We start from the raw sequence: 26,110 nt of genomic DNA, 5'->3' as shown, positions 1-26,110 counted from the left end.
TAAATTTATCACATACTAAATTTCCATGTGCTTTTAGGTCTATTTATGGACTTTTTATTCTCTTTCATTGATCACTTGGTCTATTCATGTATCAGCACTATACACTTTTAATCACTATAGCTTTATAATATGCTTTGATTTCTGGTTTGGAAAAAATCTGGTAATTATTCTTTTTCAGAATTTTCTCAGCTACTTTTGCCTGTTTATTTTTCCAACTAAACTTTAGAATTAACTTATTTAATGTGAAAAGTTAATATTTTATTGGCTTTGTATAACACATTGGTTAACGAAGAGAGGACTGATGGCTGTATGTGTTACCTTTACAGTCAGGGGTCCTGCCCCTTTGTTCATGTGATCCAAAGGATGTTAGATTCTCACAAGTATCACCACTGAAATATCACACTACTCTCCCTAGGGGGTCGAGTGAGTGATGGGGAAGAGAGGCAACCAGAAGGATTTACCGCTCTTTTTTGGGGGGAGTGGAGAAGAAAACCTCTTCTCTTATGGAAACACGAGGAGCATGTGGATAAAGGTGTTCACCATAACAGTGGAATTTGAGGGGCACCTGACAGGAGTTCTTCTCAGGATATATTTCAATGGCTTCTAAAGGAATTTGCTTTTATGATTCTGGAGCTCTGAGACACTAAAGGTGTGTGTAAAGTATTTCATCTGCTGAAAAGGGCGGTGAGAGGCAGGTGTAGTGTAAAGAGCAGGGGCTTTAGAGCCCACTGAGACTGAGTTCAAATCCCAGTCCGACCAGTTGTGTGATTTGGGGCACTTAATTTCTCCAACTCTCACTTTTCTCACTTTTATAGATACCTTGGAGAATTGTCAATCTTAGTACTAACATATGTCAAGATTCTAGCAAAGCACCTGGTATACATTAGGTACTGAAAAAAGAGATGCACATTTTGCACCAAAGACAAACTTGAACTATTTCACAGTTTCTCTGGAGGCCTTGGCAAACCTCTCCTGCAGAGAGTGGCCCCATACACCAGAGAGACCCCGTATCCTCAGCTCCACAGGGAAGGCACCTAAGAGACAGGACAGACCTTTAGGTTTCTGGAATGCCAAGCATTTTAGCTCTCCCTGAGTGACTTTGATCTTGGTCTATGATTCACTCCGGTTCCCTCATCTCAGTGCATTACTATGCGTCTCACTTTGCAGGAATTTTTTTCATGTTTCTGTGTCATCCTGAAATGGAGATATTTTACATATAAACAAACAGAACATTGATCCTTTAAAAAAAAGTGCCAAGTATTTTTCCTGATTATGATTTTAATATATGTTCAGTCAAGAAAAAATAGATAATCGAGAACAGCATAAGAAAGTAAATATTAGTTATTAGTTATAATGCTATGAAACAGAAAATGTTTGTTAGTATATATGTTTTTTTCTGGGCTTGTTTCTGCATCTATGCCCTCCTCCACATGGACCTTGATATTGACATTTATATCCACACTTGTGTAGACTTCTACACCCATGCTGATCTTCACATTGATATGTATATAGGACCTCAACTGATATATAACTTGGTGTTTTGCTCTTCTAACATTACATCATATTTTCTACGTTTTACAAAATTTCTGGTAAGCATAATTTTTTTTCTGTATAATATTTGCTACATTTTTCTTTTAAAAGTCAAGAATTATGCAAGCAGATTTTTATCTCCATTGACACTAGTTAGGGAGAGGAAATAAAGATTGGAGGGTTATTATTTATAGGTTTTCATCTAAATACTAAACAAGTGAAGTAAACAAACCGCCTGTTAGTTTCTGAAAGCTGAGAATTAGAATAAAGAATGAGAGCTTATTTAGAATCACTCTTTCCTGTCCGCTTTTAGGGAGAAGATTTGGGTATTTTTCAGAGTTATTACTGAGTAGCTTGTGCAACATTGTTTTCATGAAGGGGTCCAACAAAAAGCCAAAAAGTAAGAGTTATGTGCTTCTTTCCTCTTCCAGAACACAGCATGTTTATCCTTCCTATGGGGGTAAAGTTCAGTATTTTCCGTAAAGCAAAACAACCTGGAAATCTAGGGTGATTTGAGCCAAGTGGTAAATAAAAAGCAAATAAAGTAAATCAAGAAATACTTATGGGAGAATGAACAGATCACTTCTGTCATCCCACCATGACCACTGTTTGCTGTGTCTCTGGCAGCTGACCACAAGATGTCAGTATGGCATCTTTAATCCTAATAATCATGTAGCTGGCTGGGGGTGGGGAAAGAACAGGGAAAGAAAATCTTACAGTTTTATGCAAAATGGAACAGTTTCCCCACCTACCCCTGGCAGGCAGCCAGGCTAATAAAAAATAAATAAAATTTTTTTTTAACCAACACTGTGAATTGAAAAGGCTTTCAAGAAACATCTGCACAGTGAAACTGTTAACTCCAAAGAAGTCCAACATCATATTTATACTGTATAAATTAAAATGGAAAATAAAAACCCATTTGGGCCAATGTGAAAAATCTCCAAAGCAAGAGAAAAATACTTCTGAAGTCAATCCATTTTCAAAACGATGGCGTTAAATATGGAGGATGTAATAGCAGAAAACAACTGAAATCTTGCCCAGTGAAGCTTTAAACAACCAGTGTCCCAAAACAAATATTGTTAATTAACCAAATTTCCCTCCATGGACTCAAATTTTAGGGGAAAGAAACAAATCATTCTTTAAAAAATGCAAGCTCATCTCATGTTACTTGGGTGAAATGATCTTCAGAAATGGCTAGCACAGTCTGCAGCGTCCCTTCCACAGGACACATCTACAGGTCAGGGGAGGAGAGTCACTGTTCTGGATCATGATTCTGAAGAACTGAAAGTTCCCGAGTCATCAAAAAAAAAAAAATCGTATTTCTTTATGTACGTAGAAGGTGAGAAAGTGCTTTTACAAAGCAGATGTACACAGGATGGATCCTTGTTCCAAAAGATGGAACAGCCATCTTTTGGGTGATCTGCCCAGCTCCCCACCTGGATGTGGGCATCCATACTGCACCCCTCCCCCCAACACCGTCATGGTGTGACTGGCATGCGCTGTGACCCACCCAGCGTTCTCACCAGTGGCTAGCAGCCTGACCAATATCCCTTTTTCAGGAATTTGGGATTAAGTCAGTTGAGTCTCAGTCCTCATGACTGGACAGTGACACATAAGCTCTGGAACTGCTGGCAACTGTATTTTCCATCTTGCCAGCCAAGAAGCAAAAACATAGGTCTACTGAGAGACTGAAGGATGAAGGGGGCACTTAGGACAGAGAAGGAGCCTTGGTGGCATCCAGGTGTCCAGTTCCAACTTGTCCTTGGGTCCCAGAGTCCACGCTTTGGCTGTGGGAGAAAGCCCTGCATCCTCATAGTAAATAATCATTTTGTTCAACCAGACCACTCATGACTTTTCAGGACAATCTGGAACTCAAGTCATTGTAATTTTTTCTACTTGCACCCTAACCTTCCCCTGCTCCCCAGTTGTCCTCTGTGCCCCCCCGGCCCCATCATTTATCCAGACATTTAGGTTATGGGATATTTTATTTAGTCATTTGAACCAGCTCTTATGGCTTGTCGAGGGACAGTGAGAGTAACCTAGAAAGGTCTCAAGGGATGCTTTGAAAGATGACTTTTGGTCTCCATTATTTTTGGGTGAATTGGATCTATAAATTAGGATTCTACAATAGCACTTCCCAAAATTTGTTCCTTAGAATATTAATCCTGAAAATGTTAAGGAAACAAAGTATTCCATAGTAAAATAAGTTTGGGGAAAAAATGCAAAATATATCTCCCTTTTGGAGACTTAGAGGTCATGTTAATATATTAAAGGCTCTGACAAGTCCTGCAGCAAAGAAAGGGATCAAAATTTGTTTAGCCTAGGATTTTCCAAATTTATGTGACAGTCGATTTCTTTGGTGGGGGGAGTTAATCCTTACTGGCAACGTTTTAAATGTTACTTAAAATGTCTGTTTAACTCTGCTTTACAGCCAAACTTGAGTCTGAGGTGGGCTGACCTTGGGAATTTTGATAGGAAAGTCCCTGGAAAATTCCACTCCCTCACCTCCTACTTCACAGCCCTTTATTAGTCAGGCAGTTAGTCAGAAGGCTAGGGAATGGCCTAGACATCCAGTGCTGTGGGAGAGACTGCCTTATGGCCTCTCTCGAAGCCCCTGCATTTCCCAGAATCCTGACTTTATGCCTTAATTTTATGCCTTTTTCAAAATATACACAAAGAAAAGCACATAAATCACAAGTGTATAGTGATGAATTTTTCCAAACTGTTTCACACACTACTGTAACCAGCATTAGGTCAAGAAATGACATTACAGGCTCCCAGAAGCCCGTTCATGCTCTTAGTCACTTTACCACACAAGGGTAACCACTATCCAACTTTATGCCTTTTCTTTCCACATAAATGGCTACATCCTGGAGGATAAGGCACAATCCTTGACCTCCTTGTATCCCTGTGGTGTCTAGAATAGGACTTAGTAAAGGATAGATAGTTGGGCTCATCTATAAAGCAAAAACCATAAAAGTACAAGTGCCCATCAGACTCCTGTACACGGTAGCGGAGGGGCCCTGGAGTCAGACTGCCTGGATTCAAACCTTTGTCTATGAGACTCTTACCTGTCTGGCCATGGGCAGTCACTTAATCTTTAGGAACCTCAATTTCCTGATATGCAAAGAGACTAGCTTGGATTATCTGGGTGGGCCGTGAACACCATCACAAGTATCCTTATGAGAAAGGCAGAGAGAGATTTGAAGGTGGCCTTGAAGACTGGAGTGATACAGCCACAAGCTAAGAATTGACAGCAGCCACCAGAAACTGCAAGAAGCAAAGAACCGATTCTCCCCTACAGCCCCTGGAGGGAGTGTGGCCTTTGCTAACACCTTGATTCTGGCTCAGTGAAACTGATTTCAGACTTCTCGCCTCCAGAAATGTAAAAGAATAATTTTCCGTTGTTTTAAGCCACCAGGTTTGTGGCGGTTTGTTAGGTCAGTCATGGGAATCTAATACAAGTATCAGGCGATCGGTGTTGAGGAGAGAGCAAGAAAGAAAAAGCAGCCTTCATGGAGCTTATATTGTATAGTGGAAGACAGACGATGAACAGATACATGGATGCACAGTCTAATGCCAGAGAGTGCTGCTGTCTACACGGTAAAAATAAAGCAGGTGGTGGAAGCCCATAGAGCTTGGGAGCAGGTTAGAAAGGAAGTTGGGCGGGGTGTGCAGGGCTTGCAGGCCCTGAGTGATAAGGAGATAAGGGCTTTGTATTTTCTTCTAAGTACGGCTTTGGGGATTCTCCGTGTGTGCCAGTGGGTCCCTCTTCAAGTTTTCCTGGGAAGGGCTCAGGACTGGGGTCAGTTGACTGATGTGCCTGTCCTGGGTTAGCCCTATAATTTGCTGTGTCCTCGGGAGATTTCGTTAACCTCTCTAGATTTAAACGTCCTTAGCCCAGGGTGGAGTAACTAATTTATAAGGCTCTGGCTCTTAAAACAAGAAACCAATGCTCACGACCCTCGTCCGAACAAGGAAGCCACGGTCAGAACAATGGCTCCTCCGGCTGTGACGATCCTCCTCGGGGCCGCTAGAGGGAGGCGGGAGAGGCGACCTATGCAGAATTGAATTGTTAAGAAAAGACGGAGGGCGTGTTGTTCTAAAAAGAAAAAAACAAAAACAAAAAACCTTCCCTCACTCCAGGATCTGCTTCTAATTATCCGTAGGGCTAGACTCCTAACCACACACGTTTTTCAGCCAATCCTAGATGCCCCAAGCTCCCTTTTCACCCTCAAAGCAGTCGAGCCACAAGCGGTGCACTTTCAGACCAGAGGAATGGAACGAAGATTCACGGATCCGGCGTCCCACCCACCCTGGCCCTGCGGTCCAGAGCCTCCTGGAACTGAGAGCCGCTGAGGTTAAGCTTCCCTGCAGGCTGTCCTAATTCCTGATGGCCAAAGCTAAGATGGGACGCAAGCGCCGTTCTAAATTCTTCCAACAGTAATTCTCTAATTACTCTTCCTCTTCATGTTGCCTTAGAGACTGGCAAACGATCCTCTTTCCTGCCACATCAAAGTAGGAACAAAATAATTTGCAGTGCATGTAATGAAAACCTCAATTTCTGGGGTTTAAAGGCCCTTTTAAGAAAAATGACAGGGGGAGGTAAATTTTGGAGGCACTTTTAGCACGTATTGTTAAAGCAATGTAAGGATATAATAATAACCTTAAGAGACTTTTTGGTTTTGTTTTTTTTAAAAAAATTTATTGATGTATAATTGATTTGCAATGTTGTGTTAATTTCTGCTGTACAGCAAAATGACTCATATATATATTCATTTTCATTTTGTTTTCCATGTGGCTTATCACAGGATATTGAATATATCGATAGTTCCCTGTGCTATACAGTAGGACCTTGTTGTTTATCCATCCTATATGTAATTGTTTGCATCTGCTAATCCCAAACTCCCAATCCATTCCTCCCCCACCTCCCCTCCCCCTTGGCAACCACAAGTCTGTTCTCTATGTCTGTAAGAGACTTTTCGTTTTCCTCCGTTTAATCCCTCTTAGATCTAAATCCAGAAGCTGAAAAAAGTGGAGTATCTAGAAAAAGATTCACTCGTGTTTTTGTTGAGTAAACTTTCTCCCTTTTAACTCCTTATTTTGACAGTTTCGGACTAACAGAAATTGCACTAATAATGCGAGGAATTTCTGAACTTCCTTTTCCCAAATTCCAAATATTATTTTACCATGTTTGCTCTTTTCTCTCCGACCCCCTCTCTCTCATATTGTTTTCTGAAACATCCGAGTCAATAACAGAAATGATACCTTTCCCCTATTCACGGTGTATTTCCTAAAAACAAGAACATTCTCTGACATAACCGCTGTACAATGATCCAGATCAAGAAATTAACATTGACTATTATTTTCTAATCTACAGACTTTATTCAGGTTTTTCCAATTGCCATTAATATTTTTTAATATTTATTTTATTTATTATCATTTATTTATGGCTGCGTTGGGTCTTCGTTGCTGCGCGCGGGCTTTCTCTAGTTGTGGCAACCGGGGGCTGCTCTTCGTTGGGGTGTGCGGGCTTCTCATTGCAGTGGCTTCTCTTGTTGCAGAGCACGGGCTCTAGGCATGAAGGCTTCAGTAGCTGTGGCACGCGGGCTCTAGAGCGCAGGCTCAGTAGTTGTGGTGCACGGGCTTAGTTGCTCTGTGGCATGTGGGAATCTTCCCGGACCAAGGCACGAACCCATGTCCCCTGCATTGGCAGGCGGATTCTTAACCACTGTGCCACCAGGGAAGCCCAATATTATTTTGTAGTAAAAAACCCCTGGATGATAGGTGGCATTCCATTGTCATATCTTTTTTTTTTTTTTTTTTTTTTTTTTTTTTTTTTTCCGTACGCGGGCCTCTCACTGTTGTGGCCTCTCCCGTTGCGGAGCACAGGCTCCGGACGCGCAGGCTCAGCGGCCATGGCTCACGGGCCCAGCCGCTCCGCGGCATATGGGATCCTCCCAGACCGGGGCACGAACCCGTATCCCCTGCATCGGCAGGCGGACTCCCAACCACTGCGCCACCAGGGAGGCCCCCATTGTCGTATCTTTTTAGCCTAGTTTAAACTGAAACCATTTCTTGGTTTTGCTTTGTTTTTATTTGTATTTTTTTAAAAAAATAATATTGTCCAATTGCCTTCTTTTTTAGTATTTATTTTTATTTTTTGGCCGCATCGGGTCTTAGTTGCAACACTCGGGATCTTCACTGAGGCAAGTGGGATCTTTTGTTGTGGCGTGCTGGCTCTTCACTGTGGCGCGCGGGCTTCTCTCTAGTTGTGGCGCGCGGGTTCCAGAGCGTGTGGGTTCTGTAGCTTGTGGCACACGGGCTCTCTCGTTGAGGCGCGCGAGCTCAGTAGTTGTGGCACTCAGGCTTAGTTGCCCTGCGGCATGGGGACCTTAGTTTCTTGACCAGGGATCGAACCTTCGTCCCCTGCATTGGAAGGCGAATTCTTTACCACTGGGCCACCAGGGAAGTCCCTGTTTGTATATATTTTTTTATTTTTTTGAAATTTATTTACTTCTATTTATTTCTGGCTGTGTTGGGTCTTCGTTGCTGCATGCGGGCTTTCTCTAGTTGCAGCGAGCGGGGGCTACTCTTCGTTGCAGTGTGCCAGGCGGATTCTTAACCACTGCGCCACCAGGGAAGTCCTGTATTTTTTTTCATATATTGACATTTTTTTAAAGTACAAGTAAAATATTTGGTAGATGTCAGTGTTTGGGTTTATCTGAAGTTACTTTACGATTAGATTCAGGATGTACATTTTTGTTAAGAATACCATAGAAAAGATGTTGTGTCTATCTCAGTACATTATTTGGGAAGCATATGATGTTGATTTGTCCCATCACCGGTGATGTTGACTTTGATCACTTTTTAAGATAATAGTAAAATATTATGAAAGCTATAAAATATATTATATATTAACACATATAATATGTAAGCAAAATATAATATACGAGTAAAATATAATATGTAAGCAAAATACAATGTGTAAGCAAAATAGAATAGAATAGAATAGAATAGGAAATGTGCTAGACTGGTGGTTCTTAAACTTCTGGTCTCATCTCAGAAATACTTTACACACTTAAAAATTATTGAGGGTCTCAGAGCTTTTGTTTATTTTAGTTATATTTATCATTACTTACTGTATTAGAAATTAAAACAGAAATTAAAAAATTTTAACTTATTAATTTATTTAAAAATAACAGGGCTTCCCTGGTGGCGCAGTGCTTAAGAATCTGCCTGCCAATGCAGGGGTCACGGGTTTGAGCCCTGGTCCGGGAAGATCCCACATGCCGCGGAGCAACTAAGCCCGTGTGCCACAACTACCAAGCCTGTACTCTAGAGCCTGCGAGCCCCAACTACTGAAGCCCACATGCCTAGATCCTGTGCTCCGCAACAAGAGAAGCCACCACAATGAGAAGCCCGCACACTGCAACGAAGAGTAGCCCCTGCTCTCCACAACTAGAGAAAGCCCGCACATAGTAACGAAGACCCAAAGCAGCCATAGATAAATAAATAAATAAGTAAATAAACTTATTAAAAAAACAATAAAAAATAACAATACTGAACTTGTTACATAGAAACATGAATAATATACGTTTTATGAAAAATAACTATATTTTCCCAAACAAAAGTGAATGGAATGTCATTGTTTTACATTTTTGCAAACCTCTTTAATTTTGGCTTAATAGAGAGCAGCTGAATCCTCATATCTGCTTGCAATATGGATTCAATCTGTTGCAATATGTTTTTTGCTTAAAGTATATGAAGGAAAAGAAAAAAATAGTACGCATTTGGGAAAGGGAGGGATATCTTGGTAGCATTTTCAAATGATTGAGGATAATCTTTGATACTATACCAAAACTCAATAAGTATAACTTCCTAAAGGTTAGTTGCAGTATAAAATCTGAAACCACATCAATGAACATTTTGTTCTCTCTTACGTTAAAATCCACTGTTTTATCCTGCACTTTGAGTGGATCTTTTACCCATGCATGATTTTGTTAACATTATACACTGGTCATTTGGGAAATATTGGCTCCCTGAGCTATACATATCTTCCAAATGTTGCCACTTCTTTACATAACAACCAAAAAAATTTTCACATTTGTTAATATCACCACCAACTTCTCCGGAAAAGTGTTTAGATATTGAGAAGCTATGAAATTCACAGTGGTAGATATAAATTTTCCAAAATTTGAGTCTTCACTTGAAAGCTCAAATTTTTATTATTGTCAATAAATATTGTGAGTTGTTTTCTTTGAAGTGACAGGTTTACTTTGTTTATTTTGAGAAAATGTCCACTAAATTCCCAACTCTGAATAATCATGGTTTGTCTGTCAGTTGTTCTTTCAAGTAAAAACAGTGTTACATGAAAAAAGCCACTGGCTCAGCTCACAGCTCAAACAATGGCACAAATGCTTTTCTGGGACAACACTTGCACGTCAATGTGCAGCAGAAGTGCTTTATGTGTGTCCCCATTTTTCACGCAGAATATTAAAAAGATGAGCATTCAAGGGTCAAGATTTAATAAAATTAATACATTTTAATGCTTAATCAAGGACTTCTTAAGTGCAACTTTCTTTTTTAAAAAAACCAAAAGTGGGCTTCCGTGGTGGCGCAGTGGTTGGGAGTCCGCCTGCCGATGCGGGGGGCGCGGGTTCGTGCCCCGGTCCGGGAAGATCCCACATGCCGCGGAGCGGCTGGGCCCGTGAGCCATGGCTGCTGAGCCTGCGTGTCCGGAGCCTGTGCTCCGCGGCGGGAGGGGCCACGGCGGTGAGACGCCCGCGTACCGCAAAAAAAAAAAAAAACAAAAAAAACCCGAAAGTTCATGGCATTGACGATTACAATGACTACCAGTGCTGTATGGGGCTACTCCCTTGACTTGTGGTAAGGTGCCAGCGGTTTTACACACCATTGCTTTCGTGATTTGTGCAAATGTCAGCCTATGAAAAAGGCAAATGATGGCTTAATATTATTATAAAAAACACTTTGAAATAAAAGTGTCTCAGGGACTCCCAGCATCTAGGGACCACACTTTGAGAAGATAATGAAACATAAACATCTATATAATATGCATCTTCTGTTCTCCATGGACTCGACTTCTAGTTGGGCCAACAGAGCAGATGACAAGAAGCAGGATGAGGGAAGCATCTACAGGTAGACATAAGTTATTGGTAGTATTTTAGTTCTTGTTTTTGGTCATGTGTGCATGGAGTTTGGCTATATTATAAATCTGTGCTGTCCAGTGTGGTAGCCACTGGCCACATAAGACTATTGATCATCTGGAATGTGACTAGACCCAATTAATATATGCTCTAAATGTAAAATATATACCAGATTTTGAAGGCTTCATATGGAAAAAAATGAATGTAAATATCTCATTAATAATGTTTACATTGATTATTTATTGACATAATAATCTTTTGGCTATATTGGGTTAAATAAAATATATTGTTAAAATTAATTGCATACGTTACTTTATACTTTTTTAAATGGGTCGACTAGAAAATTTAAAGCTACATATGTGTCTTCCATTATATTTCTACTGGGCAATATGGTTACAAATAAATACAGAGATAAAATAAAACACTTAACTATAAAACAGGGCCAAGCATAGGCCAGCAATGATAATGCATTACAAACCAAGGATTATTTTTCAACCAATTCTGTGGCTATGAAGTCAAGAGCAAAAAAAGAACTTTATTTAAACAGTGTGGTAAAGATTATTTAAATCATTTGCTAAAGACTCAGGTTGCTGAGGGAGCACAAAGGAGGGGCAACTAGCCCACTTTTGGGGAGAGCACAGGAAGATCTCTTCCCAGAGAAAAGGTTGTCTCGGTTGTAACTGAAAGAAAATTAGAAAATTTTCAGGTGAATTAGGTACAAGTAGGGAGGAAGGGAGAGGGTACTCCAGGGAGAAGGAACAGAATTTGCAAAGACTCAGAGCCTTTGTTCAGAGCACACTTGGAAAACTCCAAGAATTGATAGGGGCTATTGTAATACTGTTACATGACCACCTGCAGCTATTTACATAAAATTCTGTTTTCCCTGAGGCATGTGTATATAAAAGAGCAGATTTATTTTACTTCCCTGAATTTTTTCTCAAGAGGATCATGGATTTTAAATTATATATTTTAAAACCTGGGTAACAACATCCCGGGCTCATACTAGGAGATACCTTGGAATTACTGTTTAGTTTTATAGACACACATGGGGTTTTGCTTATCCACATCTTGCCAGAAATGTGGCCTTTCACATTCAGAATAGTAAAAACCTGACTCCATGACACTTACAGCTGCATATGGCTCTCAGCAAGAAGAAAAGTAAAACAATACAGTCTGCAAAGACATAAAAATCATATTATGCAATGACATCACATAGATATTATGGTTGATGCCAAATCGAGCAGCAGATCCTGGTGTCAGGACCTGGAGAAGTAGCTACCTTCCAGCCCAGCTGCTCCTCCATCAATTGAGAGAACAGGCCCAGGTGAATGGTGGAGACAGGATTTAAACTGCCTCCTATTTTGACGTCTCCCCTCCTTCTCCTTAGATGAATATCATGTCTGAAGTCCTCAATCTTTCAAAAAACTGGAGACTAGGACATCTTCAATCTGAAAAAAGCATAGTCAAACCCTAAACCAACCACTGGAGCTCCCCAATTTACCTCATAACTATCTCACTCAGGCAGCAGCCCACAAACATGATCCTACTTCTCTGTGCTTGCTTGTTTATGGTCCACAGGAGTGTAGATGCTTTGAGAGCTGGGGCCTCATCTGCCTTGTTTGCATGTTGAGAATGATAACGTGTTCTCTTAACCCAGACGCTCTCTCTCCCCCAGGAGGCTAAAGAGGGCAAGACTTAGCACCCGGCCTTCAGCAGTTAAGGCACTGGCAACACTGGGAGAGCGTGAGGTGGGAACAAATGCCACTCCCCGTCTCATCTCTCCCAGCCCCTCCTGCCCTCTGCATCACAGTCACTTCCGCGGACGCAGCGCCTCCTCTGTGCTAAGCTGCGCGCTTCACAAACACCATGTTTAGTTCTTACCGTCACCCTATAAGATGGAGACATTGTCACTGTCTTCATTTTACAAATGAGGAAACCGAGGCCACTTGCTCAAGTCCATGCTGTTGGTAAATAATCCACTTAGCTGGGATTTTTTTTTTTTTTTTTTTTTGCGGTACGCGGGCCTCTCACTGTTGTGGCCTCTCCCGTTGCGGAGCACAGGCTCCGGACGCGCAGGCCCAGCGGCCGTGGCTCACGGGCCCAGCCGCTCCGCGGCATGTGGGATCCTCCCGGACCGGGGCACGAACCCGTGTCCCCTGCATCGGCAGGCGGACTCTCAACCACTGCGCCACCAGGGAAGCCCCACTTAGCTGGGATTTGAACCCTGCTCTGATTTCATCCCAGAGTCTGGCCTTCCTCTTCCATCCCCAGGTAATCTGGTTTCAGGTTCTGGAAGGCCAGCAGCTGGAGGAGGAGAATCAGTGTCTTTGGGGGCACCTGGAAGAAAGTGAAGTGAAGAGCAAGTGGAATCAGGGGCCTTTAACACTTCCTGAGCACGTGCCATGGGCCCGCCCTACACCAGACATGTTACTGGTGCATCTCAATTACTGGTGGATATGATTTTTATGCAGAAAGAAATCTCAGCCTCGGAGAAGTCATAAATTTTGTAATTTTGTGCCAGGCTTTGGAGCTAGTGAGTGGTAGAATCAGAGTTCAGACTTTCATGAATCTGAGGTTCATACTTCTTTTTTTAAAAAAACTAACAATATATATATTTTTGAAAAGGCATTAAATCCATGTGGCTCAAAAAGTTGAAAGGACATTCAAAGATATGCACTTAAAAAGTTTCTCCTATCTATGTCTGGCACCACACACCCTCCTCCTGTTAGTATTTTTCTAATGCTGTTCTGTGCAAAGAAAAGCAAATACAAATAGGGGTTCTTATTTTCTCCCGTTTCTTACACAAAACATAGCATATTATACACCTCCAAACTTTGCTCTTTTCACTTCATGGAATATAAAATTAACTAACATTTATATGGTTCTTCTCTGCTGTGTGCCAGACCCAGTTCTAAGCATCTGATGCATATTAACTCACTTAATACTCTCAGCAACCCTATGAGATAAGTGCTATTATTATCTCCATTTTATAGATGATTATATCAAGACACAGAGAGGTTAAGTGAGTTGCCCAAGATCACACAGATGGGAAGAGGTGGGGTCAGGCTTCTGACTTAGGTACTCTGGCTCCAGACTCTGTGCTCTTAACCTCTCTCCAAGCTGCCTTTCTCAGTATGTATATATATATATATATATATATATATATATATATATATATATATATGGTACACACATATATATGGTACTATACATCATGCATATATAATATAGATCACATATTATAAAAAATCTATTCACTTTCATATAACATGAATTACGTATCTTCTGTATATAGCATTAAATATCTACTATATCAGTACATAGAGGGCTTTCAGACTTTTTTGTTTGTTTTGGGGGTTTTTTGGCCATGCCATGCAGCTTGCGAGATCTCAGTTCCTCGACCAGGGACTGAGCCCAGGTCATGGCAGTGAAAGCGCCATATCCCAACCACTAGACCACCAGGGAACTCCCACCTTCTCACTTTTTAAACATCTATATAGTATTCCATTATGCTGATGTTCTGTAATTATTTAACCATCCATCTTTTACTGATGGATATTTTGGTTGTTTCTAAATCTTTTGCTATAGTAATAATAATAATATAGAATAGAATAATATACACTTATATATAACATACCATAATATAATATACCATTATCATGTATGATTATAACAAAGTAATATAATACTAATATAAATGCTACAATAAATATCAATAATAATAGTATCAATAGAATATAGAGTATAATAATATATACTTATATTATATTGTAATATACAATTATACCATTGTACTATAATATATAATTATAATAAATAACATAATAATAATATAAATGCTACAAGAAGGATCAAGCTCACATTCATTTCCTATGTGTGCAGGTCTATCTGTGGGATACATTCCCAGAAATGGGATTACTGGATTGAAGGCTATGCATTTGTAATTTTTTTTTTTTTTTTTTTTTTGCAGTATGCGGGCCTCTCACCGTTGCGGCCTCTCCCGTTGCGGAGCACAGGCTCCGGACGTGCAGGCTCAGTGGCCATAGCTCACGGGCCCAGCCACTCCGCGGCATGTGCGATCTTCCTGGACCGGGGCACGAACCCGTGTCCCCTGCATCGGCAGGCGACTCTCAACCACTGAGCCACCAGGGAAGCCCCTGCATTTGTAATTTTGATAACTAGTGCCAAATTACCTTCCAAGAGACTGGATCCTTTACCATCCCCACCAGCTATGTACCAAAGTGCCTATTTCACCATTGCAGTGCGCACGCAGCGTGCTGTCATAAGACTCACACTCCTCACACTCACACAACTACTGCACCGTACTGTGTCCCAAGGACAAATTAGTTTGAAAGCTGATTGAGTCCAAGGAAAACTAAGTTATGTAAGAAAAGGTCAGAGAGATTAGGATTGACATATACACACTATTATATATAAAATAGATAACTAAAAGGACCTACTGTATAGCACAGGGAAATCTACTCAATACTCTGCAATGACCTATATGGGAAAATAATCTTAAAAAGAGTGGATATATGTATATGTATAACTGATTCCCTTTGCTGTACAGCAGAAACTAACACAACATTGTAAATCAACTATATTCCAATAAAAATGTAAAAAAAACAGAAAAAAGGAAAAGATCAGAAACTTGACCTGAGTCAAATGTCTGACACAAAGTACTACAAACAGGAAGCAAAACAGAAGGTACTTGATAATTACACTCATGGGAAGCAGTATAAAGACATTTATGCCAATAACTGAGTTCCCATTCTGGAGAGCCTAGGTTTCTAAACGGTTCACTTCCTCTGTAGAGAGAGGAAGGCAGTTGAATTCCAGGAAATGCCACTGGATTCGAAACACAGACAGGAAGCGTGGTACCCTCTAAGTGATGAGGGGCTGGAACTACAAGTCTGGGCTTCCAAAAGCCCTCTGAGCTTACACGAGATAAAACTGCCTTTTCTAGTGCCAACTCTGGTGACCTGGTTGAGTACAAATTTCTGGGAGCTGATCAAAAAGGACCAGGCAGGACCCAGCTTCTTCCGTGGGCTACAGATGCCACGGGAGCTCCAGCTGAGGGTACAGAGGCTTCTAAGTAAATGCCCTGAGCTGGTGATGCAATCCCGGTGATTTGGTTTCTTTCTTAATTCTTTTGGAGTTAGTATTTTCCAGATTTTTAATAGGGAGCATATATTACGTTTACAGCCAGGACAAATAAATAAAGATCATTGAAATGAAAACAGTTCTTTTTTTTTCTTTTTTTTTTTTCCTCCAAAACAATTCTTTCAAAACAGGCCAGCAGGCTTCTATCAATACATGGTCAGATTCAAGGGCCCCAGGAAGTTCCTGGCTACCCCTAAGGCCTTCCATCAGCCTTGTAGCTCCCAGGAATACTGCAGATGCAAGTATGCAACTAAGATGAGCATACCTTCCCTTTTATCTATTTCTTCCAAAATGTGTCTCCAACAATTAACTTCACACTAGAGTACACAGGCCCAGTAGGGATTCATGTGGTGAGGCAGAGGCACTATAGGGCTGAAGGGGAAAGGGACACGGGAAGGCAAGACAGAGGTGGATCAAGGTGGCTGCATGAACAGGAGTAAAGAGCAAATGATGTGGCACCAAGGACATTCTTTTTTTTTTAATTGGAGTATAATTGCTTTACAATGTTGTGTTAGTTTCTGCTGTACAACGAAGTGAATCAGCTATACATATACATATATCCCCTCCCTCTTGGACCTCCTTCCCACCCCCACCCCCAATCCCACTTATCTAGGTCATCACAGAGCACTGAGCTGAGCTCCCTGTGCTCTACCCCAGGTTCCCACTAGCTGTCTGCTTTACACTTCTCTGGCTCCTACAGATTGTCTGCAGCCAGCCCTACACATCACAAATGAGAAGAATCCAGAAGAAAACAATCTTGACTGAGGATGGGTTGCTGAACCTCCACAGCTGGTAGGAAGAGAAATCAATCCAACCTTCATGGAACTTTGGTAAATACAGATGAAGATGCTAACAATGTAATTCTATTTTGGGGTATTTATTCTGAGGACATAAGTTGAAATATGAAAAATGTTGTTAACTGAAAGATAATGGCAGTATTATTCATAAATCTGAAAAATAGGATATAACTTAAATGTCCAATAATAGGGAACGAGTTATATAAATTAGGGTGCATGCGCAAAACGCAGTATTAAGCAGCCATTAAAAAATTTAAGTTATAATTTTAAGTGGGAAGCAATGTGCAAAAGTGATTTACTTTATGATTAAAATTATGCAAAAATATGCATAGAAAGAAGACTATAAGGAAAAATACATTTTAGTATTTTTCCTTATAGTCTTCTTTAAATGTTAGCCTTTGGGTGGTTGGGATTACGAAAATTTTAATATTTTTTCTTTTTTCTAATTTTCTGAGTATGAATATTTTAAAATTAGAAAGATATACTTATCAAAAGCATTATTACATTATTAGCAGATTAAAGATTTAGCTTATATGTATGTACAGTATGTACATGATTAATTGTACTTCAATATATGTGTGTGATTAATATAACTCTGTATATAAAAGTGGGTTAATTTTCTGCACCACCAGTGAACTAGTGAAAGGTTGACTCAGAGTTCAGTGCATTGTCACTGAAGTCAGCACCAGGTACCAATAAAATGCTTCAGGGGGTCTTATTGGAAGTATTTTAAATAACTGGAGATTGATTTTAATCAGTATAAGTTGCCTATAAGAAATAATAGAGTCGATAAAGCCCTTAATTTTTTTCCTTCCTGCTAAGTAGGTTAAACAAACTCCTACAAGTTTTGTTTATGCTGTTATTTTGCTTGGCAAAATATACCCTCAGAGAAAATTCATAGGTCAGTTTCAGACTGGACCATTCCAGTCTTCATTGGATAATCAAAATTAATAAGGTCTTAGTGTTCATATGTATGTACCTTTTTTTTTTTTCTTTTGGCTGCGCTGGGTCTTCATTGCAGTGCACAGGTTTCTCATTGCAGTGGCTTCTCTTGCTGTGGAGCACAGGCTCTAGGCGCGCAGGCTTCAGTAGCTGCAGCACGCGGGCTCAGTAGTTGTGGCTTGCAGGCTCTAGAGCACAGGCTCAGTAGTTGTGGCTCACAGGCTTAGTTGCTCCACGATATGTGGGATCTTCCCAGACCAGGAATCGAACCCGTGTCCCCTGCATTGGCAGGCAGATTCCCAACCACTGCACCAGCAGGGAAGCCCTTGAGCATTGTTTAATAACAGCTATTGATAAATAATTCATATACCATATAATTCACTCATTTGAAGTACACAATTCAGTGGCTTTTAGTATGTTCATAGAGTTGTGCAACCATCACCACAATCAATTTTAGAACATTTTCGTTATCCCCCGCCCAAAGTAACTCTGTATGCATTAGCGATCACTTCCCATTTCCCCCAATCCCTCCATCCCTAGGCAGCCACTAAGATACTTTCTGTCTCTATAGATTTGCCTATTCTGGACATTTAGTGTAAATGGAATCATACAATATGTGGTCCTTTGTATCTGGCTTCTTTCACTTAGCATAATGTTTTCAAGATTCATCCATGTCATAGCATGTGTTACTACTTCATTCCTTTTTAGTACCAAATAATATTCCATTGTATGGATACACCCCATTTCGTTTATCTGTTTATCAGTTGATGGACAATTGGGTTGTTTTCACTTTTTGGCTATTATGAATAACGCTGCTATGAACATTCATCTGTGTATACCTGGGAGTGGAATTGCATGGCTACACACTGTTTCGAAAGATTAGGGTTTTAGGTTGAAGAGGCAGGGAGGGTCAGAGGAGGGAGGAAGAAGGAGGGTGAGAATTGGAAAGTATTTTGCATTTTGAGCAAAACCATGGAGGTATGGAATAAAAAGGCATGTGCAGGAAACTTGAAGTGGTTCTGTATGGGGAGTGGTGATAAATAAGTTTAAAGAGCAAAGAAGAATCCAGGTCTTGGAGGGCCTTGCTGGTCTACCCTTTCTTCTGAAGGTACTGGAGAGCCACTGATTGGCTAAAAGCAAGGCAGGGGCAAGAACATTCTGGAGGTCACGTGGAGGATCGGATTTGGTTTCACAGCTGGGATCCTACCTGGCAGGCAGCTCTGGTCAACATGTTGTTACCTGCAGAGAATTTTGCTCTTCAAAACTATCCACATTAAATATTTGGACTGGCTTACTGGAATCAAAATAATATAATATGGATTTGTGATATGTGATATATTCATAATATGGTTAAGGGAGTTTTAAGATAAGCCATTTTGTTGTCTTGAAAGACACTGCAAAATTGGGTGAGGCTTATTTATGTTGGTAGCACAATGTGTTTGGATTAAGTTTTCGACAGTGAGTGGGCCAATTTGCTTAGATTCTATTCGTTTTCCCCTGCAGTAAGAAATATTCATTTTAGCTAATAAAAAGTATGCCAGAATTGTGATTGAAATGGAGATGACTCATGATTTGAACGTGAATCTTCTGAAATTAAAATCCCTTCTGCATTTGTTGCTCTTAAAAATAGGACATTCAGAGGGTGCTCCTTGTTTATTCCAGGTTGAAGGACAAGAACCTGAATTGACATGTTGTCATTCAGAATGAATACTTTTTGTGTCCCTGTGCTATGAGAATTATTAGACATTATTAAGAATGCTGTTGTGTATTTCCTCTTTCAAAGCTGCAGATATCAAGCTACGATTGATTCTGAGTTTTATTTAATATATTTTCCATTCCTTTTCAGTTAAGGGCCTTCAAAAATAGAATATCTTTGGGCTTCCCTGGTGGCGCAGTGGTTTGAGAGTCCACCTGCCAATGCAGGGGACACGGGTTCGTACCCCGGTCCGGGAAGATCCCACATGCCACGGAGCGGCTGGGCCCATGAGCCATGGCCGCTGAGCCTGCGCGTCTGGAGCCTGTGCTCCGCAATGGGAGAGGCCACAACAGTGAGAGGCCCGCGTACCGCAAAAAAAAAAAAAAAAAGTAAATGAGCAGTATATTAAAATGGCTAAGAGTGTCTGAGCTGAAAACCAGGATCTTTCTCTTATCTATAGTGCAATTTTGGTCAAATTATTTAACCCTAGAGCGTCCTCATCAGTAAAATCAATGTATTCTGTAGTAGTAAGGGTTAAATAAGACATATACGGCAATTAGAACAGCCTGGTATAGAGTAAGCTCTCAGTAATGATTATTCTTGTAGAGCAGAACTTCTCAAGCCCCGAAGTACTCACAGGCATATTGACAGAGGAATAAAGACAATGTGGTATATACATACAATGGGATATCACTCAGCCACAGAAAAGAAGAAAATAATGCCATTTACAGCAACATGGATGGACCTGGAGATTATCATACTAAGTGAAGTAACCCAGACAAAGACAATTATCATATGATATCACTTATATGTGGAATCTGAAAAAAATGATACAAATGAACTTATTTATAAAACAGAAATAGAGTCAGGGACATAGAAAACAAACCTGGTTACCAAAGGGGATGGGGGGGAGGAGAGAGAAATTAGGATTTGGGGATTAACATATACATACTACTATATATAAAATAGATAACCAACGAAGACCTACTATACAGCACAGAGAACTATACTCAATACTTTGTAGGGGCTTCCCTGGTGGCGCAGTGGTTGAGAGTCCGCCTGCCGATGCAGGGGAAGCGGGTTCGTGCCCCGGTCCGGGAAATCCCACATGCCGTGGAGCAGCTGGGCCCGTGAGCCATGGCCGCTGAGCCTGTGCGTCCGGAGCCTGTGCTCCACAACGGGAGAGGCCACAACAGTGAGAGGCCCGTGTAACGCAAAAAAAAAAAAAAAAAAAAAAATACTTTGTAATAAGCTATAAGGGAAAAGAATCTGAAAAAGAATATATATATATATATATACACATATCTGAATCACTTTGCTGTACACCTGAAACTAACACCACATTGTAAATCAACTATACTTCAAGTTTTTAGAAAAAGAAAATAATAAAATTCAGTTGTGAGAAATAAAAAAAAAAAGAGAGAGAGAGAGAGAAAGAGAGAAGTCATGCAACTTCTCCCAAATCTGTTTGACCATAGGACACTTCTGGGATAGGGAGATGAGAGGTAAAAAAGACAGCCCTTGGGCTGGGCCTTGTAAGATGGGAATGCCTAGGTCCAATAAAGATGGGGTACAGGATATTCTAGGGAGAGAAAAGCAAAAGCAAAAAACAAAGTGTCGTTTTAATTGAGGGCAGCAAAAATCTTTTGTAGAAGGTATATTTATTCATGGGGGAAAACATGGACTTAGTGGTGGAAGGAATAAAAGCCAACATGATTGTAGTGGACAGCTACTATTTTGACCTGCCAGAATCCATTCCCCCTTCTTCAGGAAATAGCTTCAGAATTTTCCTTGGGGAACCACCAGAGGTGGGTATACTGTGAAGCTACCGAAGCCTAAGCCTCCAAGCTCTCATTGGCACCACTCTATCTTTCCATCCTGACCTTCCTCATTCACACTTTCCCTTGTGTTTAAAGTATTAGAAGGGCTGAAGGCATATTTTTGAGTCCAGTTAAGGGGAAGTTGAGTTTGTGTTTCAATGGATAACTTTATGTGGTTCATAGTCACTCGATTATAGTTCAGTGTTTGCTGGCATCCTAATGTGACTCCTGACTTCCAGGAATACTCACTACTGCCCACTGCGGTGACTGATCTGATATGACAAGAGGACACTGACAGCAAACTGGTTAATGACTGTGGTCAATTTGAAGAGTATTTAAGATGAGTCAAATTTTGTGAAGCAAAATTGAAATATCTTGAGATCATCCAGCTCATTCATAGGAGAAATATGAAGAAAAGTCCCAAATGTGGCAATGATAATAATATAATAATAATTTGGCATAAAATACATAGCAAATTACCAATACAATATGAAGTTGAAAGTACATTTTAAAGTTATCGGTGATTTAAAAAAATGTTATTCAACCGTAGTAGAAAAAGGAGTGAATTATCTTTCTATTCTCCTTTAAAAAATGATATTTTGGGGCTTCCCTGGTGGCGCAGTGGTTGGGAGTCCGCCTGCCGATGCAGGGGACGAGGGTTCGTGCCCCGGTCCGGGAAGATCCCACATGCCGCGGAGCGGTTGGGCCCGTGAGCCATGGCCGCTGAGCCTGCGCGTCTGGAGCCTGTGCTCCACAATGGGAGAGGCCACAACAGTGAGAGGCCCGCGTACTGCAAACAAAACAAAAAAAGATATTTTGAAGTGATTGTTGTATGAAGAAGTGATTGAAGAGTATTCAGCCAAAAACTGTAGGAAAAAACCAACAATAATAGAGATATTCTAGGGAGGATTTTGTGATAATGGTGACCTTCTTTTGTTTGGGGGGATTTGGGGTTTGTTTTTTCTTCTTTGAAATATTTTCTTTCAATATCTAATTTTGAAGTTTTGAGTTTGTAATTTCTGTCTTTTTCTTATAAAGCTCCCCCTTCCCCCCAGTTGAAAAAATGTTGTAACTCACAAAACTTGATCTGCCTCTGGGAACCACCCGTCTTATCACACTCACTTTATGACATTCAGGTGGAGCTGGGTCCATCCCAGACTCTACAAGGGCAGGTCTTTGAAGGCTGGCCTATACTACACTGCATTTAATTGGTTGGAGAGAATTGTTCAGGGGTTCAGGGTCACATAACCCAATCAGAGCCAAAGAGACTCAGCTCTGGCTTCTGTTGGAAGCTGGTGGGTTGGGAAGCAGAGCCTCTGCTGACAGCAGAGCTGCTGTGGCAAGGGCACAGATCAAGATCATGCCTTACATCTAAAAATGATGAAGTTATAAATCAAGGTACCAAGGTGGTTAATGAGATATTCAGTCCTCCTACCATGACAAATACACCTTCATTATGACAGAATCAAAATGTGTAAAACAGTGGGTTTTATATGATGGAACACTGTCAAATACCCAATGACATAGGAATTAAATTTTTACTGAGCATAATTGGACATTCTCTTAGTGGGCTAGTGATGATTAGATAAGTAATAAAATGAACATACACACACACACACATACACACATACACCACAAATTATGTACTTATTCCATAGCTTTATTTTCCTTTTATTTATATCAGCAAAAATCACTATTTTATTATCAAGGTTTTCACATAACTTATATTCTGTTGACAGTAATGATTGAATGAATTAAAAAATGAAATTTGGGGCTTCCCTGGTGGCGCAGCGGTTGAGAATCTGCCTGCTAATGCAGGGGACATGGGTTCGAGCCCTGGTCTGGGAGGATCCCACATGCCGCGGAGCAACTAGGCCCGTGAGCCACAACTACTGAGCCTGCACGTCTGGAGCCTGCGCTCCGCAACAAGAGAGGCCGCGATAGTGAGAGGCCCGCGTACCGCGATGAAGAGTGGCCCCCGCTTGTCACAACTAGAGAAAGCCCTTGCACAGAAACGAAGACCCAACACAGCAAAAATAAATAAATTAATTAATAAACTCCTACCCCCAACATCTTCTTTAAAAAAAAAAAAAAAAAGAGAGAAGGGCTTCCCTGGTGGCGCAGTGGTTGAGGGTCCGCCTGCCAATGCAGGGAACACAGGTTCGTGCCCCGGTCCGGGAAGATCCCACGTGCCGCAGAGCGGCTGGGCCCGTGAGCCATGGCCGCTGAGCCTGCGCATCCGGAGCCTGTGCTCCGCAACGGGAGAGGCCACAACGGTGAGAGGCCCGTGTACCGCAAAAAAAAAAAAAAAGAAATTTGAACATATTTTCATCAAAAAATATAGAATTAAGGTAAATGTAAATTTAAAAACAATAACAATATTTGTATGTTTTCAAAGTTATTTAGCTTTTAATATTTTAACATTATCTATTAAAATAAAATAAAAATACATATTATAGTTAATATTAAAAATGATAAATCAAAGATATATAATATAGCTTGTTTAAAATTAATTTTGAAATTTTAATTTAATCTTATTAAATTTAAAAAACACTACTCACGATTCTAGTGTTCATTGTTCTTCTAGTTGCCACTGAATTAAATCAGGATCCATTTGTGTGTGTAATAATCTAGACCCATGTGTAAAAGACTTTAATATGATTTCTTGAATATTGTGAAATGTTTCTCAGCTACCATGTGCAGATATTGCAAACACCGCTCTAATTGTTGACTTGCTCTGTAACGATAAATTGGAACATGAAGAAAAAAGAATCCTTGGCACTCCTGGGAATTAATATTTCATTTGCTAGACTTACTGCATTCATGCCAATTGAAAGGATTTGACAAATGAATTCATTTGTCTTTTCTCTTACCTAAAGTCTTCCTTCTTTCAAAGCCCCCCTACATTTCCAAGCAGTCCCCATCTCTGACATTGTCAGTGGGACAACGTGCAGAATTTCATGGCATTCAAATGCAGTTAGTTTGAGGAAATAGAACAAGAGATGGGGAGAAGTATTTCCTTGGGACCTAGAAGTCGTTATGCACAAGAGCGGATTTTTAGCACGTTCTCTCATGAATATAAACATAGTTATGTGTGTGTGTGTTTGTGACTAAATGGAATCCTCTAAACCATGGGGCCCAGGGCAGGGGTGCCTCTTGCCTCTGGGAAGAACTGCCCATCATTCTATTGCTCCACACAATTCCTGGGGCTTAGTCTCCCAGATATACTTCTCCTCTCCAGGGTTGAGAGGGGTGGGTGGGAGATGGAGGTGAGGGGAGCTGTGAGTGCCAGAAGGCCATCTCTCCCCTCGATCTCACTGCTCTCAAAATCTATATTCTCCTGTCTCTCTCAAGGACTCTTTGTATAATCTCTCTAATGAGTTAAGTATTTCAAAAAAACTGACTTCAGCTAACCTCAGATCTCTGGGTGGAGGTGGAGTGGCGGGGAGAGATGACAATCCTGAGGCAAGGAGTTGTGAAGGGTCCGGATGTCTGCTTAAAATAGGAAGAGGGAAGGTCACAGGGAAACCAAACAGAAATTAGTATCTCAGTAAATTCCCCTGCCAGTAACTGGCATGGCTACTTACTTCCCAGCTGATTGGTGGGAAGGTAACTTTCAATTGTTATCTTCAGCCCCTGAATTGCAATGGGGGCCATTCTGGGAACCAGGTTAGAGAAATGGAAACACCTGCAAATCCCACCACCTGAGAGTGATGGCGTTTCTAAGGTCAGCTGACAAAGGGCGTGGGTGAGGCCTGAGTCTGGAGGTCTTCAGTCGCTGGGAGAGGTTTTCCCAGAAGCTTGGAGTGACCCTTTGTCTTCAGGAACGGGTGTTTTTGTTTTTGTTTTTGTTTTTGTTTTTTTGGCGGTGGCTTGCGGGATCTTAGTTCCTGGACCAGGGATCAAAGCCGCGTCCTCGGCAGTGAAAGCTCGGAGTCCTAACCACTGGACCGCCAGGAAATTCCCAGGAACAGGTATGTTTAAACAGCACAGTGACCAGCTAGCCAGCTTGTATTTTATAAGCCTAGCATAAAAAGAGGGGCTGTTTTGCGTCAGATTGAGCAGGCATAATTGCAATATGGGTTACAAAAATGGTAAAAGAAAAAAACCCAGAGGGAAAAAATATCAAAAGTGAATTGTAATTTTATGTTGTGAACTAATTGGAAGCTTTAAATGGCAATTGAAATTCTTTCTGGGCCTCAGGGAGATGAGACTGCCTTCTTCAGGATGTTTGAACTTAATTACCAGGTGCAGCAAGAATGGAATAGATTCTGTAAAATTACTTAAAATAAATAATCATGTTGGGCACCAGAAATGATTCTATTTATCTAAGGGCCTTCACACACCTTTCAAGTTGAAAGATAATTTGTATCATTGAAAATTTAGTAGAATTTTAATGCGTCTACAGATGAGTGGGAGGATGTTTGAAAAATGTGCTTTGTATGGTATGAGAAATTCATTTGGATTTAAAAATGTATATAGCAGCAAATTGATTTTATGTTCTTAAAAATATTTTTAAAAGGTAAAAGTAATACAATAACATTACAAAGTTTTAGAAAAACAACAACAAAAAAATTCACTTATGATCTTACCAGCCTGCTACAAGAGCTCATCTTTTTATAATCTTTTGTGGACATATGGTTTTCATATTGTTATGCAATTTTGTATCCTGTTCTTTTTTTCCTTATTATAAAATAAGTTTTTTCTTATGTTGCTACATATTCCACATTTTAATTTAAAATTTCAGTGGTTACATGATATTCCTTCTAGGAGATGTGCCAAAATTCACTGTTTTCTGTAGGATGAAACATTTAGATTTTTTTTCCATTAAAAAAATGCAATGAATGTATAAAGTGCCCCTCCTTCATCTCTTGTCCTGGTTCCAGACTTTCAATTATTTCTAAGAAAAGGGATTAATGGGTAAAATGGTATAGGACATTTTCTTGGCTCTGAATATTTATTGTTAAATTACTTTTCAAAAGGGTTGTTCCATTG

The sequence above is a fragment of the Mesoplodon mirus genome (genome assembly GCF_964341445.2).
Source record: "Mesoplodon mirus genome assembly, chromosome: 2".
Classification (NCBI taxonomy): Eukaryota; Metazoa; Chordata; class Mammalia; order Artiodactyla; family Ziphiidae; genus Mesoplodon; species Mesoplodon mirus.
The sequence above is the reverse complement of the archived record's forward strand: the minus strand, read 5'-3'. Positions refer to the sequence as shown.